The sequence below is a fragment of the Rhinatrema bivittatum genome, chromosome 15 (assembly GCF_901001135.1).
Source record: "Rhinatrema bivittatum chromosome 15, aRhiBiv1.1, whole genome shotgun sequence".
NCBI classification, from domain to species: Eukaryota; Metazoa; Chordata; class Amphibia; order Gymnophiona; family Rhinatrematidae; genus Rhinatrema; species Rhinatrema bivittatum.
In genome coordinates this window covers 43,166,162-43,186,479 of record NC_042629.1, presented here as the reverse complement: position 1 = coordinate 43,186,479, position 20,318 = coordinate 43,166,162, and the positions used below count along the sequence as shown (strand labels likewise).

The 20,318-nt window shown below is 44.7% G+C and overlaps 1 long non-coding RNA gene across 1 annotated transcript in view; it reads right to left on the bottom strand.

Annotated features, from left to right (window-relative positions):
* Positions 1 to 20,318, bottom strand: part of LOC115076788 — a 194,172-nt gene that overhangs the window by 98,015 nt on the left and 75,839 nt on the right. Inside the window, exon 3 of the long non-coding RNA XR_003852866.1 lies at positions 2,206 to 2,230. This is a non-coding gene — a long non-coding RNA (uncharacterized LOC115076788). The remainder of the gene's footprint in view (positions 1 to 2,205; positions 2,231 to 20,318) is intronic.

Sequence of the window (20,318 nt, the reverse complement as noted above, 5' to 3'; positions counted from 1 at the left end):
GGCAGGGGCGGCGGATGATCCCCAGCTGTGCCACATTAACAAAGTGCAGGCCCAGGGACTATAACTCCTGAAAGCTAAGTCCACAAAGGCTCTTGGCTTCACTGCGTCTCGTTTACGGATTTGCCCTCTCTACAGCTTAGATTCGGAGAAACGTTTCAAAATGCAGCCCTCAGGGGGGCAGCACTGTCTAACAGTTCGGTGCTTCTCCTCCCAGCCGAGCTTGGTGTCTGCTAATCAGGATTTTCACCTAATCTTCTTTCGCAGCCGCACATGAAGAAACATCACTGAGTCATGCCAGCCTGCAGCTTGTATAATCTAATTTTCCTGGTTTTGGAGGCCGTTTGTGGCTCTACTTTCAACTCTTCCTCGCTGGCTGGTTTGATATTTGGAAGGCTCAAAGACAAAGCAGCAGTGATGTGCTGCCACTTTCTTATCAAGGGGGACCTTGCCAGCTCTGCTTCACTCAGTGAGACACTCTCTTTTCCTGGATGTTAGGCACAGTTGAGCTATCAAAAGAAACAGGTGGTTTACAAAACTGCTATTTTTTACAGGCATAACATGTTCTTCAAGATTCCTGCAAATTTTCCAAGGGTGCTATGTGTGCTGCAGGTGTCCTGCAAGCTGTCAAGGGGGTGCATTTGACATCTGCCAGAAAGGAGAAACTGATGAGTCTGTCTTCAGTTAAAGAGTACAGAACAACTAAAAGTGAATAACTGCATGGAAAACATGCTTCAGATTACCTGAAATTCCCAATAGCTTATTAAAGCTTTCTCTCTCTCTCTCTCTCTTTTTTTTTTTAGCAAGAATAATTAGGTTGTGAAAGATCCCATTCCTACAGTGATAAGGAAAACAAGTGACAGAACCTTTTTCAGCTTTGGATGTAAACTGCAGTCAATATTTTTTTAAAGAACAAAATAACAAATGCCATGTCGGAGCAGACCAGTGGTCCACTGAGCCCACCCTGAGTTGCCTGGAAGTACCCAGGCAAATCCTAAAAGGGAAGTCTGCTTCATATTGCTGTCTGCAAGAATTAAGAAGTGGAGAAACCAAAGACTACCTGGCTAACACTTCTATAGGGACCTATCCTCCAGTAACTTGTCCAAACTTTTTTAAACTTGATTATACTATTAGCCTTAACCACATTCTCTGCCAACAAGTTCCATGGCTTAATTGTGCACTGACTGCAAAACTACTCAAAGTTTCAGGGAGCATCCCCGATCCCTAGTGCTATTTGATGGTGTAAGTATCTGATCCCTATTAACCTGTTCCATACCACACACATTTATAAACCTCTCTCATAGCCCCTCTAAGTCATCTCTTCTCCAAACTGAAGACCCATAACCCATTTAGCCTTTCTTTATAAGGGATCTAGCCCCATAATCATTTCTGTTGCCTCCCTCTGTACTTTTTCTAGTTCTGCTTTATCATTTTTTTTTAGGTGTGGTGACCTGAATTGCATACAGTACTCAAAGCATGGACGCACCGTGGAGCAAAACAGAGGCATTATTGTAATCCCAGTTTTGTTTTCTTTTCTTTTCCGAATAATTCCTGTTTCCCTTTTTGTCTGCTGCTACCACACACCACGTTGAAGATTTCAGCATGTTGCCCATAGTGACCCCCAATGTCCTTTTCCTGAGTAGTAATTCCTAATATGGAACCCAGCATTATGTATGCATAGTTAGGATTATTTGTCCCTATGTGCATCGCTTTGCTCTTGTCCCTATTAAATTTTATCTGCCATTTAGATTCTCAGTTCCCCAGTTCGTGTTTTAACTACTTTGAATAATTTTGTGGCATCTGCACATTTGATCACCTCACTCATTGCTCCTTTTTCTAGATCATTAATGAATATGTTAAACAACACTGGTCCCAGGACAGATCCCTGGGACACTCCCAATACTCACTTCACTTTATTGGAAAGCTGACAATTTAGACCTACTCTTTATTTCCTATCTTTTAAACAGTTACCAATCTACAATAGGACATTGCCTCTTATCCCGTGATTTTGTAATTTCCTGAGGAGCCTCTCATATGGGACTTTATCAATTGCCTTCTGAAAATGGACCAAGCCAGGCTGCTATACAACCCTACACAGAAACTATACGCCAGCAGAATACCTCACCTCAGTCACATGTGCAGACCCTCACATAACAAAGAATAAAGAAACCATAAAGTATAACTAGAAACATGCAGACAAAAACTGACCTGGAAACCACAGAAGCCACAGAGACTGCAGTGTAACAAAGGAAAAAGAGAAACATCATCAGTCCCTCAAAACAAATCAAGAATTATAAAATCAACAGCAATAACCATAATAATAAAAAGAACAGATTATTTTGAAACAGTTGATGAATATCCAATAATTAAAAACTCATAAAAAATTTCTAGATACCAATGAAATATTTCAAAATAGCAAGTACAAAGACTCAATAATGAAAATAATAAGGGTAAAAAAAATGCTTTGCTCTGCATATTTGGGAATATTTGATATCCTGGTGCCCTGAAATTGTTTTGAATTAGCAGGAGGAGGGATGGTTTGCTTGCAACTTTCTCCTCTCTCTCTCTCACACTGGCTCTCAATCACATAAATTTACACATGCTCTCTCTCTCTCACTTACATAGGCTCTCAATCATGCACATATACACATGCTTTTTCTCTTTCACTTATACAGGCTCTTAATCACACATTTACACACATGCTGTCTTTTCACACTTACACACACACAGGCTTTCAATCATACATGCTGTCTCTTTCTCTCACACACAGACTCTCATTCACACACATACAGGCTCTCAATCACATACTCTGTCACCTACACTGGCTCTCAATCACACACAGACACACATGCTATGCTCTCTTCTCTTATACACACAGGCTCTTAATCCTACATACGTAAGATCTCTCTCACACATACAGGTTCTCAATCATACACTTACATTCATGCTATCTCTCTCACACACAAATGATCTCAATCACACACAGGCTCTCAATCACACACACATACTCTCTTTCACACAAACAGGTTCTCAATTACACACTTACAAATACAGGCTCTCACTCACTTATATGCATGCTGTCTCTCTCACACACACACACACACACAGGATCTCAAACACATATGCTCACTCACTCTCTCTCTCTCTCTCCCCACTGAATCAGCAGCAGCCTCCTCTACTTCCAAACCTAGCAGCAGCAGCTTCCTCCACTTTCAGCCTTCATGGCCTTGAGAAAGGAGCCCCTTCCACCATGGGGTCTGATGTTGCGCCTCTTTTGCTCTGAGCCATGCTGTTCTTCTTCAGGCCGTTGCTGCCTGTACTAGCATGGTCTCTTCTTCCTGCGTGCACGGCCGCTGCAATCCACTTCTGGGCCGGGGAAGAAGAGACCATGCTGGTACCACTGACTCCAGTTCTCCTGCTGCGTTCCGCTCGAGCTATCAGCATTTTAAGCCCGGGCGGAAGATAAGTTCCTATTTCGCTGGAAGAAGGGGAGCAGCTGGGCCAGCGGGGGACCAGGAAGTGTGGCGACACATCTACGTGTGCTTGGCGACACGCTGGTTGAGAACCGCTGGTTTACACTATTTTGCCCAGCACTGACATCAGGCTGGGAAAAATGGTATGAACCACAGATGTGATACTGTAGTTTCTAGGATCACACCTGGAGTCCTTTTTAAAAAGTGCTGTTACACTGGCTCCCCTTCAGCCTTCAGGTACAGTAGCAGGTTTTAATGATATGTTATGGATTAACAGGAGCAGATTTTCAATTTTATATTGGAGTTTTTTCAGAACTTGAGGGTGAACAGCAGCAGGTCCTGGTGATTTGCCGCTGATCAGCCTGTCAAGTTGCTCTAACACAGGGTGTCCCAAACTTTCATCCAGTGTGACCCTGTTTTAGCACTTAAAAATTCAAATGACCCTGGAGGAGGACCAAAACAAATTAGCATGAGTGCAGTCCTCCTCCAACAATCATGCCTCGCCTTCACCGCATTCCAGCTGATCCCCTCTCTCAACTTCCAACTCTTCCAGAGAACCTCCTCCCCCCCAGCAGACCCTCTCTCTCAACCTCTGCTCCTCTCATCTCCCCAGCCCATCCAGCTTTTTTCACATCCATTCAGCTGATCCTCGCTCTCCCTCAAAATCTTCTTATAACCCCAACTGATCCTCTGTTATCCCCTCCCATTCATCCCATCCCCTATTGCCTCTTCATTCTCATTCTCCATACCCCCTCTCACCTCTTAGCATCACCTCCTCCCCTCCTTTACATTTCCCCAAGCTGATCCCCTCTCACCTCCTCTAACGCTGCTGGCACCAGAAAAGTGCTGCAATTTGAAGCAGTTGTGACCCCCAGTTGAAGGTTCTGTGTCTCCATTTGGGGTCCTGACCCATGGTTTGGGACACCCTTCTCTAATACATCCTCCAGTTTTACAGCAATTGACTCATCATTCTTCAAAGAAAGGTTCCAGTGTGGGTGTTTTCAGTAAAGATCAAAGCAAAGAATTTAGTTTTTCTATGATAGCTTTGTCTTCTCTGACACCCCTTTTACTCAGTCGTATCTAATGGTCCAAATGAGTGCATTACAGGCTTCTGGCTTGTGATGTACTTGAAACAGTTTTAATTATTAGTTATTGCCTCTGTGGCAAGCTCCGTCTGAAATTCTTTTTGACCTTCCTTATTAGGAGGACAACTTTCAAACAGCTGCAGGTGTGCCCATTTATGCATGTAGATGGGTATGCGAAAAATTATTTTATAACCTCAGCATATGATATACACAGGTTATATAATAGAGATAAATGTACCCTGCAACATGCATGTAAAAAAAATGCAGATAAATATTGCACTTATCCAGATAAGCTTCGATTTATCCAGCTAAGGAGCGGCAAAGCTATTGCTTAGCCAGGTAAGTCTTAAAAGTGCTACTTATCCGGCTAAGTCAGCTAGCTGGATAAATCTGAAAAAGGCTACTTATCTGGATAAGTAAGAGAGATGGATAAGTCTGCTGCTTTAGCAATTCACAGCGTTTTATCATCCTGGTCAGGAGGATGATAGTATAATCCTATTATTATAATCTTTCCCATCTCACAAGCATGGCCTTCTGCCTTTAAACTGAACTTGTATAGAAATATCATTTTGGCTTGCCCTCCCCTCCATGCTTAGCTTGCTTCCGCCCAAATACTTCTTACCAGATAAGTCACTTAGTCCATCCCACTGGACTCAGTGTCTTCCCCAGAATTCTCCCTAGTTCCTCACAAATCTAAATCCCTCCTTCCTGCACCATCATCTCATCCACACATTGAGACTCCACACCTCTCACTGCCTTTGGGGGTCCCGTGCATGGAACGGGAAGCATTTCTAAGCATGACACCCTGGACGTTCTTGATTTCAGTCTCCTATCTATGAGCACATAGACCACATGTGTACTTTTAAACACGATGGGGGCAAAATGAACTGAAATAATAAAAGAAAACACTTAAAAAATAAAGAAATGTCCTTTCACACATTTTTAAATACATGTTTTCTGAGGGAGGAGGGGGTTTCAGCACTTAATTTTTCATAAAGGATTCCATGTACATATATTTACACACATAATACTTTTTTTTTTTTTAAATAGAAAATACTGATGAAGTTAAGTGGAAACCAGGGTTTACAAGCTGCTGGCAAGTATACAAAATTCTATCCATACTACATAAAATAATTTATGAAAATCAAACAAACTGGCTTAGTTCTTCCATAAAATTGCATGCTCCAAACAGAAACCTCAGATCAGCAAATAAAGGTCTATTAAAGATTCCTCCTTCTAGATCCAAACAACTCGCCTCAACTCAAAAGAGAGCAATTTCACTTGGAAGCCCCAAACTCTGGAACACCCTCCCAATTGAACTCAGAATTCAAGAAAACTTAAAAACTTTCAAGAAAGAGCTAAAAACATGGATGTTTACCAAAGCCTACCAACTCACCCAATGACTAAAAAAAACTCCGCTCCCATCCTTTCACACTTGAAAACAGATTGACCCAAGAATCTTGTGATTTCCTTAGTTCTATATTATGTTCTTGATTAATTTATAAACCTAGTTCATATTGTTATATTCTATATTAGCAACCATATGAACCATTTTTTAAAACACTGTTAAACTTCATAACTTTGTAAACCGTTGTGATGGCGAAACCGAACGACGGTATATAAAAATCGATATATAAATAAATATTTAGGACATCAGATGAGCACTAACCCCCCCTCCCCAACCCCTCCCCCAGCAGCTCACAGCAGGATCATAGCTGGAGCAAACTGATAGAACTGCAAAGAGCCACCCTACCTCACACAAAACCAGACTTCAAAACTACTATCTTCTTGCCTCCTATCCCTCAGGGAAGGAGGAACCAGGGGGAAAAACCCTTTTCAAAGTAACATAAGAAATTGCCATGCTGGGTCAGACCAAGGGTCCATCAAGCCCAGCATCCTGTTTCCAACAGAGGCCAAACCAGGCCACAAGAACCTGGCAATTACCCAAACACTAAGAAGATCCCATGCTACTGATGCAATTAATAGCAGTGGCTATTCCCTAAGTCAGCTTGATTAATAGCAGTTAATGGACTTCTCCTCCAAGAACTTATCTGATTTTAGGTTTCAACTGATAATCCCTAGTAAAACACCCCAGATGAAAAAAATAAAATAAAATAGGTGTTTATTAAACAAACACCAGAAAATCACCACTTCCCCTAGTGCTCTCTCACCCCTCCTTTGTATCCCTCCATTTTGTTTTTGTGCCTTATCTATGCTAATGACTTTCATCTGCACAAACCTATGTATCTGATTCAACTGGAAAAGTTACCCAGCAGTACCTGTGCCGTGAAAACACTGACTTGTTTTGTACTTCCAAAGAACCCCTAACTAGCTGGAAAACAAACACCTACACATTTACAAATTATAAACATGTAAAATCAGAAGCCCCAATCCTGCCTTTAGCCTTGAGAAAACCCAAGGATGAGGGAATGGATTTAAGGGAACTCTGGAAAGAATTAGTATGCAGTACATAACCCTTAAGGGACTTAAATCCCATGCAAAAGAAAATGTTACTCTGAAAATCCATAGAGTTTTGCAGCAAAAAAAAGTGTGCACTGCTAAAACATTTTAAAAGTCCGTCTGGTAACATGCTAATCTCACCCAGTATCAGCTAACATTTTGCTGTTTAATCATCCTTTTTAAGATTTCTATTGCAGTTCTCATGCCCTGAGGCAACAACCATATTAAAGGGGAAGCTCAGAAGTCAGACACATGCAAGACCTGATCAGCTTGTCAGCACGAAGCTAATTTCTACGTTTCTCTCTTTGGAGGGACGATTACTCTCAAGGTATCGTCAAATACATCCTTGGAAACATCCGGGACTCGACACGTTTCTGCACTGTCGAGACTTGGCCTGTGCTCTGTTGGGGAGGCCGCGCTGGCCTTGGTGATGGATGAGCTTTGGTTCGTTATCTGTGCTGGTTATGTGGGACACATCAGCTCCCTGTCATAGAGTTGCTCAAATCAGAGTTCCTGGAAGGGATAAATTGGTTTTAGTCATGTGTTCATTCTTCTCAGGCACTAGAGTGAGGGGAAATTTCTCAGTCAGGACACGGAATCAAGAAATGAGGCAAGCCAGAGATCAACGGCGCTGTGTGGTTTTTGCACCAGAGATGAAACTGGTTAGACTAAATACTATCAGTCTGTTTCTATGAACCTTCCCTATAAACATGCTCAGGGTTCTGTACCACAGTGAATTGTTTTTAACAAATCAGAGGTGACTTAGTGATTTGATATCATCAGTACATCACAAGGACCGTAGCTTGTTAAGACTGTGGATGGGGGTGGAGCAGACAAAACTCCGTTTACAGAAGGGAATGTGTGGGAAGAGCTAGGGAAAAAAGTGGACAAAGCCATGGTGCCTGATGAGGTTCATCTCAGGATACTGAGGGAGCTCAGAGATGTGCTGGTGGATCCGCTGTGTGACCTGTTCAATAGATCCTTGGAAACGGGAGTGGTGCCAAATGATTGGAGAAGAGCAATGATAGTCCCACTTCGCAAGAGTGGGAGCAGAGAGGAGGCTGGAAACTACAAGCCAGTTAGCCTCACCTCGGTGGTGGGAAAATTAATGGAGACTTTGCTGAAGGAAAGGACAGTGAACTATCTACAATCCAGTGGGTTGCTTGATCTGAGACAGCATAGATGCACCAAGGGAAGGTCCTGTCAGACGAATCTGATTGATTTTTTTGATTGGGTGACTAGAGAATTGGATCAGGGAAGAGCGCTCGATGTGATTTACTTGGATTTTAGTAAAGCTTTTGATACGGTCCCACTTAGAAGACTCATGAATAAAATGAGAAGCTTGGGAGTGAGCGCCAAGGTGGTGGTGTGTATTACAAACTAGTTGACGGATAGAAGACAGCATGTGATGGTAAATCGAACCTGCTCTGAAGAGAAATTAGTGTTAAGTGGAGTGCCACAAGGATCGATGTTGGGACCGGTTCTGTTCAATATCTTTGTGAGTGACATTGTGGAAGAGATAGAAAGTAAAGTTTGTCTAGTTGCAGATGATACTAAGATCTGTAACAGAGTGGACACGCCGGAAGGTGTAGAGAGAATGAGATGTGATTTAAGAAAGCTTGAACGATGGGCGAAGATATGGCAGCTGGGATTCAATGCCAAGAAGTGCAGAGTCATGCATATGGGGTGTGGTAATCAAAAAGAGCTGTATGGGGTGAAGGGCTGTTGTGCACAGAACAAGAGAGATATCTTGGGGTGATAGTGTCTAGTGATCTTAAGATGGCGAAGCAATGTGACAAGGCGATAGCAAAAGCCAGAAGAATGCTGGGCTGCATTGTGAGAGGTAAAACCAGTAAGGCAGGTGATAATCTCCTTGTACAGGTCCTTGGTGAGGCCTCACCTGTAGTAATGTGTTCAGTTCTGGAGACCATATCTCAAAAGGGACAGAGATAGGATGGAGATGGTCCAGAGAAGGGAAACCAAAATGGTGGTGGGTCTCCATCAAATTGCTTGTGAGGAGAGGTTGAAGGTCCTAAATATGTATACCCTGGAGGAGAGGAGGTGCAGGGAAGATATGATGAAAACCTTCAGATACCTGAAAGGTTTTAATGATGCACAATCAACGACAAACCTTTTCCACTGGAAAGAAATCAGTAGAATTAGGGGTCACGAAATGAAACTCCAGGAAAATTGACTCAGAACCAATGTCAGGAAATATTTCTTCACAGAAAGGGTGGTGGATGCCTGGAATGCCCTTCCGGAGGAGGTGGTGAAGACAAAAACAGTAAAAGATTTCAAAAGGGCATGGGATAAACACTGTAGATCCCTTAAGGTTAGAGGATGTGAATGAAGAAAAGAGTGCATGGGGTAACTTGCTGGTCAGTGGTTACTACCCTTAACCAATAAGCCTTTATGCCGTTGATGCAACTCCATCATTGCTCTCTGCTTCAACAGTAGGGGGAAAGGGGGAATTACAGACAGCAACCAACAAGGACATTGAATTGCAGGGTCTGGGAAAATAAATAAGCATGGGAATAGCTTGCTGATATGGTGGTTATTACCCTTACCAACAAACAAAGCCTAAATAACACCCTTCGAAAAGTAATCCAAAAAACAAAAATAAAAGAGGGATACCTTCAAAATGGCAGGATAGTCTGTCTGGTGTTTGAATACCGGGGTTATAGCCACTATTTTAGGGCTATGACCCAATGAGTACACCAAATTAATGGAAAATAATCCAAAGGTGGGTTTTTTTGAATTTTATTTTTTGTTATTTTTTTGATGCAATTAAAATGTCTTTGATTAATGAAAAGGAATAGGACATTGATTAATGACCTATTGCTTTTCATTAAGTACCCACCTTCTAACCATTCTGGAGTAAAGCACAACTGAAACATTCGGACGGCGCCTGCAGGCTCACAGAGACAGGTCGGCGAATTTATACTGATGTTTTTAAGTAAGCCCGACACTGACAGTGTTTTGACTTCCAGTCGGCTTCAGGGGCTAGAGAGTATTGTCGCTAAAGCAGTGTTCCTCATGGCCACAGTCTCCTTAACCAATAAGCCTTATACTTGTGATGCAACTCCAACATTGCTGTCTGCTTCAACGGCAAGAGGTAACTGGGAACTGGACTCAAACAACCACAAGGGCCCTGACTTTGACAGTTTGGGAAATTGATAATTATAAAGGTGGCTTGTATGGCTTGTAGTTACTACCATATGCTTCCTGGGCAGACTGGATGAACCATTTGGTCCTTTTCTGCCATTAGTTCTATGTTTTCTATGTATGTTTCAGGTAATACAAGTCCTAGCCCAACATCTGGCATAAGAGAAACAGGATTGGCTCTAGTTCAAATGGCATCCTGGGCAAATATCCCCCCCCCCCCAGGCCTCTCCTTGACCCGTGACAGGATGGGATCAGTGACGGACACACCACCGCAAGATGTGTGATGCTGGTGGCGCCCCTCCCAGTTCACAGAATCCCAGTCGACCATTCACCTCGCCCTACCCAAACGCCAGCTCTGCAGAGAGCTGGAGGTTTTACTGGCTGGCTGAAAAAAATCAAATGGTAGATATCAGAGAATCTGTGACAGCCCAGTAGAGGTCTGTAGTGCATGGAATCATCTTCAACAGTAAAAGCCTATGTTGGATGCTCTAATGAGCAAAGCTATGAAGAGCAGCGGTTGTTATCTGCGAGATATATAGAAATTATGTCAAGGTAAAGATCTTGGCACTATGACACATGCACTTGTTACTAACCTGTTCTTTATAACAGGCTTCCCATTAGGAACGTTCACAGCTAAAGCTTTCAGCACAGTGAAGCAGCTAAGCATTCTTACCAGGAGCTGTCTAAACACGTCTGCACTCTGGACTGGGTTACAGTCAGTCAATGCGTGCCCTTGCAGGGGTTCATGCTTAATAAATAAAGCCTTTAATTCAAACAACACTGCATAGTATGGAGGCCAGCTCGAAGACTACACTCTGTATGCTGATTGGAGACTGCAGGAGAGAAAGGTCTCCTGGTTCAAGACAAGTCGGAAGCAGAAGTATCTTCCAAGACAGGAACCCACCTCTGGGACTCAAAGCTAAGGTAGCTGAGACTTTGCACAACCTTGTCTACCTTAGGGTTAAGATGGAAATCCCACCTATAGTCCCCCTATGAAGTTAAAGCAAATTATAAGAATGATATAACTTAATATAACTGTATATTATGTGCAGAGTTGTATATTTTTGTATGGGGCATCAACATGGTATAAGTCTTGAGTGCACATAGCGCCTGCTTGAAGTTCTATGTATTACTGCTTTGAAGATCATTTTGGTCTCATTTTCTGTGAAACATGGCCTGTGTCGGGGGCCCAACAGTGCTGCCTACCTTAATTGTGAATAATAAGGTTTACAGATAAGACTGCCTGATCATTCTGAATCTCACACAAATAAAATCACTTTATGCATGGAAGACATATTTTGTCTGTAGATGAACTTGAGTGTTTTGGTCACATCTTTTCTTTTTTTGTAGTTTACCATCTTAATTCCAACATGAGATGCTTATGGAGAAAGAAGGGAAAAGAAATGTATCACAAATTTAGGGTAAAGAATGGTTCCGGACCATACCCTAAGGCCAACATATTAAATCCAGCAAAACCCCAAGGGATAATCCTGCTGAGGAAGACACATACACTCCTGAATCTTCAGGACCAAATGCAAAGATCCTGGGACAAGGTGATGGAAGCTGGATGGCTCCAGTTGTTTCAGCATCGGGTCCAGAAGGGAATGATGGGAAGGGACGAGAGAGGAGCTTGGGGCATAAGTGTCATCTTAGAATCAACAAATTAATATTCCATTTCTGTAGCTTGCTTGCAGATGTAAAATGATTGGAACTATAAGAAGTGGACCATTAACCATAGGCCACCCCAATAAGCAGTCAGACCTTTCCTGCTTTACTACCTATCACCATCGTTACAGATTTATCACTGTTCACAGACATTTAGAATTTAACAAGGTAGTTAATAATAGGCTGCTTAAAGAGGCCACAAATGCAATTTCCCTCCTAATCTCTTTTTTTTTTTTTTTTTTCTTATTCAGTTTCTTCACCTATATCTTCAGGCATTCAGCCTCCACTGAACACCAGCAAGGCAAACTCTCTGGCAGTGTACCGTGCCATGAGCATGGCGAACTGCGGATTGAGGGGGAAGACACAGCCTGGTGAGCTGAGCCCCCTCCAGTGGCGAGATAACTAGGACTGAGGAAAGATAACAGAATTATTACAGCTTAACCAGCAGGAGGGCTTCCTTTTGACCGATTGGTGGAGCTGTTGCCTCAAGAGCAGAGGGTTGCTGCTTTGAAAATCTGGTTGAGATTTCTGCCCCCCCCCCCCCCCCACCCAGACAGGATAGGGACAAGAACATTGGTGGGGATATCATGTTGAGCACTGTATCAGGCCGAGCGCACTGTTTAACATGCAGTTGGATGCACGTTTTACGACATGCGTCCACTACCCCTTATATTGTAAGGCGTTTAGCACGTCAAACGCGTGTCCAACCCCCCCCCCCCCCCCCCCGAATCTAATAGCGCTCATTACATGCAAATGCATGTTGATGAGGCTATTAGTTATGCACCTGGGATACCGGAAAAAAAAATGCGCGGCCAAGCCGCACATTTTACACTCAACAATTAGCCCCTGCTCAAGGGCCGGTGTTAATTTCTGAGTGGCCCAAAAAAGTGTATAGAAAATCAGAAAATACTGAGATATTGTGTCAGAGCAACCAAAAATGTTAATAATTAAATAAAATGTGCCGGCTGGTCAGGTTAGGAAACCCACAGCTGTCAGCGGGTTTGGAAACCCAATGCTCGTAAAATCGAGCATTGGTTTCCAGAACCCGCTGACAGCCACCTCTCCTGGTTTCCGCTAGTAAGGAGGCGATAGGGACGCGCCTACTGTCCCTAGCGCCTCCTTTGTATTTATTTATTTATTTAACATTTTTTTTATATACCGCAGTTCTAGTAACAATGTTGCTAATCACTTCGGTTTACAAGTAACTTTGAGATGACATAACATATGCGTGTCTTACAGAGAACAGGAAGTATGAACTGGGATTTGGTTAAGATAAATATAAATAGGGAAAAAAGGGAGGTCACACTTTTGTAGTGTGACCTCCCTCATTTAAATATAGTATATAGTATTGTGTGCCCAGGAGAGGTGGCTGGGCGCACGTCAGGAGAGCGGGCGCTTAACGCTGCACGCCCGTTTTCCTGCACTTCTCATTGTATCGTGTGTGGCCCACTGGGTGAAGGACAGCATAGTGGGTACAGGCTGGTGAAGGAAAGCACGACAAGCTTCTAGATGCCTATAGGCAATGGCAGCAAGGCACACTGCTGGGCCTTACAGAACAGTGGACTGAAGACAGCATGATGCACTGCAGGTTTTATAAGGGACACTGCTGGGCCTTACAGAACAGGGGGCTGAAGACAGCATGATGCACTGCAGGTTTTATAAGGGACACTGCTGGGCCTTACAGAACAGTGGACTGAAGACAGCATGATGCACTGCAGGTTTTATAAGGGACACTGCTGGGCCTTACAGAACAGGGGGCTGAAGTCAGCATGATGCACTGCAGGTTTTATAAGGGACACTGCTGGGCCTTACAGAACAGGGGGCTGAAGACAGCATGATGCACTGCAGGTTTTATAAGGGACACTGCTGGGCCTTACAGAACAGTGGGCTGAAGACAGCATGATGCACTGCAGGTTTTATAAGGGACACTGCTGGGCCTTACAGAACAGGGGGCTGAAGACAGCATGATGCACTGCAGGTTTTATAAGGGACACTGCTGGGCCTTACAGAACAGGGGGCTGAAGACAGCATGATGCACTGCAGGTTTTATAAGGGACACTGCTGGGCCTTACAGAACAGTGGGCTGAAGTCAGCATGATGCACTGCAGGTTTTATAAGGGACACTGCTGGGCCTTACAGAACAGGGGGCTGAAGACAGCATGATGCATTGCAGGTTTTATAAGGGACACTGGGGTGGGAGCAGCCTTGTTGTAAGGGATGGTTGGGGGTGTTGGGGACAGCATTTTGGGTCAGGAGGAGGACAGCGCATTGTAGAACATGAAGGAGTAGGGATATAATATGGTTCTAATTTAGTTTTCCCAGCACGAGGGTCTGAAATACATTTCCGTTTGCGGTTCAAATGCACTTGAGTAAATGTGCTTGCAACTCAAAAGGAACAGATTTCACCCTTGGCTGCGGGGGATGTGGAGTAGGTTTGAGGCCTTGAGAGCTGGGACTGCTGCTCAAAAGTTTCAAACCTGTGTTAATTCAACCTGTTTGTGGGGTGGGGGAGGGGGGGGGGTTAAGTGCCGAATGCTTGCGACCTTGTACCTTGGTACCAGTTACTTTTGTTGTTTTTGGTCTTGCTGTCTATGGAGCGGGGAATCCCTGGCGAACACAACTCCAGGGTCTGCACTGCCTGCTCTTTGCAGAATTTGCAGCTCCTCTTCTCAGCAAGATATTGCAAACCCTGTAAGCTGCAACAGCAAAGATAAAGGTAAAACTTCCTAATGCACAAGGTGACAGGTAAGTCACAGGTGAACAAAATTCTTGACTTTGGGTAGTTTATACGTATTTTGCAAAAGGCATATGCAGTTTAAGTAACTGCGGTGTGACGTGGACGTGAGGCTAAGAGGTCGGACATGGTTAGGTAAATTCCTTGATGCGGAGAGCTTAGAGAAGTCGAGAGGCCTCCTTTAAATCATTAACCAAAAAAAAAAAAATATTAAAATGATACCAGAGCCCTTTAAAACAAGGAGCACGGCTTGAACACACTCTCATCTGTTTAGCGACAATGACACAATCGATTTGCCATGCGCCTCTGCCTTTCTTCAACCTGACCCCCCCTCCCCTCCCCGAGCTCCTCAGATGCACAGCTGACACTTTCTGCCAACTTCCAAGCAGAGCATCTAAAGGAGAGCCTGCCCTGAGAAAGTCACCCCTAATTAATATCCACCCAGACAGCTCCCTAATTAGCATGCGGCCGCTGTTTCCAGCTCCGCTGGTTAATGGGTTCGCTGCGCCAAGGACTGTAATTAGGGGGTGACACTGGCAGACGCTGGGGCGGCCGCGCAGGGATGCTCTGCTCAGCTCCAGCGGTCACCGGCCCTCTGCTTCTGCACTCTTAAAGACTTCTCGTACTCACCACTACCGTGTGCCGGGCTCCTGCAGCCAAGCCCTTTGTCAGGGGAAGGAATATACGTATATATATATATATATATATATATATATATATATATATATATTTGCCCCCACCCCCCAAAGCCATTTCTGTATGTAAAGCACATTTTACCCTAAAATAAATCAGCCGGCTGAAAACAATGGCGCTTTGCGCTTTTTATCTGCGTTCAAGGGAGGCGTTGCTGGGATGGGGGGGAAGGGGGCGGGATGGGTTTAGGGCAGGGCTTCCCAAACTGGGACCCCAAATGGGTGGGTCATAGAATTTTCAGCTGGGGTCAGAATTGCCTCAAAGGGGCAGCGTGCATCTTTCAGCGTTAGGAATGAAAGTCAGCGTGGCGCCTCTGAGCCAGCACGCGCTCCACAGGACCTGCAGCAACCCGGCCCTTGCCCGAGTTTCTGTGATAAGAGGAAGCCCTGAACAAGAAGGGATGGGGGGGCTGCTGCGGGCCTGCGCTGGCTTTCCACGCTGACTTTCACTACCAATTGCTGGTGCCGCTTGCAGATCAGCCGAGTTTGGGACAGCCCTTAAGGGAAGGGTGCACAGGCCGGTGGAGGATGCTCCTCTCTCCTCACCAAATCACCAAACCCACCCAAAAGAAAAATTGTTGCCCTTGTCAGTAGGCTGGCCCTCTATTCCCACCAACTATCACCCAGCTTTGGCCCAAGGTCAAAAGGAAAAATGTTGCTGACCCTGACCGGGGGGATGTTTGAAGGAAGGGATCAGATGCAGCAGGGGTTTGACAGATCAGCTGGAGAGGGTGAGGAAGGAAAGACGAAAAATCAACTGGGGGATGTGAGAGGGGATCAACTGGGGGAATGTGAGAGAAGGGTTAGAGGTGAAGTTGGGAGGTGAGAGAGAAGGGGTGGAGAATCGGGTGAGAGAAAGAGATGTCAGAGGATCAATTGGGGGTTATAAAAATGGCATGCAGATGAGAGGATCAGCTAGGAGGATGGGAAATGGCTGGAGTGGGTGAGGGAGGGGGTGAGAGAGGGGATGACCTGGGAAGGTGAGAGGAACTGTAGGATATAAGAGGGGACCAGCTAGAGGGACAGAAGTTAAGAGAGGAGGTCCTCTAGGAGGACGCAGATTGAGAGAGGGGATCAGCAGGAGTGTGAGGAAGGTGAAATGATAGCTGGAGGGAGACCACACCCATGCTAATTTGCTTGGTTGCCCTCTGGGGGTCATATGAATTTTCAAGGGCTGAAACGGGGTCGCATTGGCTAAAGGTTTGGGAAGAACTGGTTTAAAGCAAAGGAGGAAAAGCCTAGGCGTGAGCCGTATTTTCAGATCCAAGAATGTTCTTTTCAAGCAGACTTCTACCTACACAAAAACAGGTGCAAGTGACTACAAGAACTTTAAAACAGTCACTTCTCTCCTCCCTTACATCCTCAGACTAGCCAGCAGTAGCTAAACTGTGTTCAAATTCTTATTGCTTCTGTAGACTATATACATTTCCTTATACATTGTCAATCTAGCATTAAAAGGTACTGCAGCACCTCCCTCCTCCTCACCCAGTGTGATGTGAGCAACGGAGCATCAAAGTGAGTCTGTGATGCCGAGCAGTCAGGACAAGCCAAGAACAGACTCCAGGCTTGACTCTGGCAACAGTCTTTATAAGCTTCTTGAATGTTAAACAATAGTAAAAAAAAAACAAGTTACTGGTAGTTGGCTTGTGCAATTCAACAAAATAATTGTAACTTACAGTTTGTACTCTCGAGGCTTCTGTCTCTCTGCCTGGGTCTCCCTCATCCCTTTGGCCTTGGTCTCTTATCCCTTGCTGGGTTGGGACAAGTAGGACCGGTACAGACCACTGTACCCTTTCCTTTAAGGTGTTCGGAGGGAGTTCCTTACATTCTCCCTCACATACCCTCTCCTTCAGCTCGGACTTGTCAGGCTAGGCGTTCAGTCGTGTCCGGGCTAATTCCAGACTTTTCCTCACAGGTGACCAATCCTTGGGTGGGCTATCCTGATTCCCTGAGAGCTGGGCCCACAGGGTCATAAACTGGGGAAAATCGCACCCAGAACGAGTTCAGGAGCTCAGGAAGGACTCCCACTTTCTTAATGGCTTGACTTGCTGTGGTCATCGACCCTAACTGATTGGGTATTCCTTTTTGTCCTCTTGTACCCAGGTAACTGTCTCTTTTTTTTTTTTTTTCTTGTGATTGATGCACTCTTTTTAGAGGAGGTCCTCACATAGGAGAGTCTTGCCAGACCTAGAAATCCACCAATGCTTGGGTGGAGACTTCGTCCAGTTCCACCTGGATCACAAATTCCTTGTGACGCTGATGAGGGATATCCACTAAACTACAACTTTGTAGCTTTGCGGATATGTTCACCTGCACTTCTTCCCATTTTTCATTCTCATTCTGGGATTCTATTATTGTCCCCTTCTCTTTCTTGCAATGTTCCTCCAGCTTGAGTTTGAACTCTGTCATCTAACTATGGACACTCTTTGACATTATGGCCCATGCTTTGCAGAAGGAGCATGCCCACTGTGTGGGTTCGTCTTTGCCTTTAGTCATTCTCATCAAGATCTCTTTATTTTTGGCCTTTCTAAATGGTCCGTGGTACTCCTGATGACCATTCCCTGCACAGAAGGAAAAATTGTCCACAGTTTTGTTCCTGGCTGATTTGATCTCCCTGAGGTACATTTCTTCTTCCAGAGTGAGGATTTTTCCTGCTTTGGAGTTTTTCCTTTATCCCCAGAGACTTTACAGTCTAGTGTTGGATGGGTCACTAAGCTGATGTCCATAACTTCAGGCACTTCAAATCGGCATTCCCTTGCTAAATAACCTCTCTGACCACAGTTGAAGCATGTGGAAGAGATTGTGGCCTGGGTTCTTGGTACAGAAGATGAACTCTCATTTCTGAGGGTCGCTGCCGAGAAGCTTCACTCTCTGTGCTTCACTAGGGGCTTTGTGCGGGCTGTCTTTCTTGCCTCCTTTCCACATCTGGCATGAACTGTGCCTGGTGGAAGGCGATCACCACTTCTAGAGTTCTTTCCAACGTGAGCCCTGTGTGTTGGCAGGTCTAGTTCTGTATAGGCTGGTCAAGTCCATCTAAGAATTGTTCTTGAAGCACCTGCTGGGCTACTTTGAGGCCATTCTTTGCCTCTGGCTGTAGCCACTTCCAGCTGGCATCCTTGAGGAGATGAAAAAGACTTTGGAGGCTCTCCCTGGGCTGCAGGAATTCCTGCCGGAACTGCTGCCGGTAGATTTCTGATGTATACCCAGCTCTCTCCAGGACAGCGGCCTTGGCTTCCACATAGGTAGCTGTCTCATCCGGGTTGGCTGCTTGGAAAGTCGCTTGATTTCTGTCCATGAGTAAGTTAGCCAAGTACATATTCCAAATGGCTTGGGGCCAAGCCAAAAGGTTTGTGTGTTGGGGGGGGGGGGGGGGGGGAGGGAGGGGGGTTTCCTCTCAAAGTTTCTCAGGAAGACATCTGGGTCCTCACCTGCCTTAATTTTAAACAGGATGGAGACAACAGATTTGCCTGGGTTAAACAGTACACAGAGGTCTTCATGGCCTATGCTACCTGAGTTAACACTGCATTTTGCTTCACAAGTTGTTCTCACAGTGCCTGCTGTGGGTCAATTTGAGTTTCTATGGTGTTTGCAATTGCTGCTGCCCTGTAGCAAGGATCCGGATCACCTGCTCCATCTTCCTTACTTTCAGAGCCACTTCCCCACTGGGTTTCTCTCCGGATAAGAGAGTGAGGGAAAAAATAAAACCTTTTGGCCTGTTTGGCCCTGACTCACTGCTTGACCCCTGACTGCATAGGCAGGACTACCCCACCTTAGTATGTTTAGCTTGGTTGGGAGAGTGAAACTGGGAGGTCCCAGGAAGGGGGAAAAAACCACAAACTTTGTGTGTGTGTGTGGGGGGGGGGGGGGGGGGTTTCTGCTGCGATTGTGGGCTTTGCCTATGCTTCCTGCTTAGGCAAGCTATCTCACTGCTACCACCATATGTGAGTGGTCAGGACCAGACAGAGAACAGACTCCAGGCTGGTTTCTGGCAACAATCTTTATAAGCTTCTTTATTGTTAAGCAATAGTAAACAAAACAAGCTAGCTGGTTTGTGCACTTCAACAAAATAATTGTAACTTACAGTTTGTATTCTCGAGCTTCTGTCTCTCTCCCTGGGCCTCCCTCATCACTCTAACCCTGGTTTCTTATCCCGGCTTGCAGGAATCCACACTATCCCAGAATCCCTTGCTGAGTTGGGACTTAAGGAGGATCGGTACAGATAGCTGTATGCAGTCCTTTAAGATGTTATGAGAGAGTTTCTTACGTGCTCCCTCACAGAGTCGCGGTGGGGAACATCGCTGTTTGGACTTTAGTGGTTGCCAAGGTCAGAGCAAATAACTGCCAGAACAACATAGTCATGATACTGTGGTGGGATGTGACCACCCAATCAGCTGCCAGGGATTTGGATATAAAAGGATGATGATTCAGATGAACTGAACCAAATCACTATGAACCTGGAAGATGTAGTAGGCCAAATTGACAAACTAAAGAGTAGCAAATCACCTGGACTGGATGGTATGCACCCCAGGGTTCTGAAGGAACTAAAAAATGAAATTTCAGATCTATTAGTTAAAATTTGTAACCTATCATTAAAATCATCCATTGTACCTGAAGACTGGAGGGTGGCCAATGTAACCCCAATATTTAAAAGAGCTCTAGGAGCAATCAGGGAAACTACAAACCAGTGAGTCTGACTTCAGTGCCGGGAAAAATAGTGGAAACTATTCTAAAGATCAAAATCACAGAGCATATAGAAAAACATGGTTTAATGGAACACAGTCAGCATGGATTTACCCAAGGGAAGTCTTGCCTCACAAATCTGCTTCATTTTTTTGAAGGGGGTTAATAAACATGTGATAAAGGTGAACCAGTAGATGTAGTGTATTTAGATTCAGAAGGTGTTTGACAAAGACCCTCATGAGAGGCTTCTAAGAAAACTATGTTCTTATGTTCTTAGATAATAGGATATTCCACGTGCAGATAAGAACAAAAGACGTGCCATGCTGGGTCAGCAGTGGTCCATCAAGCCCAGCATCTTATTTTTACA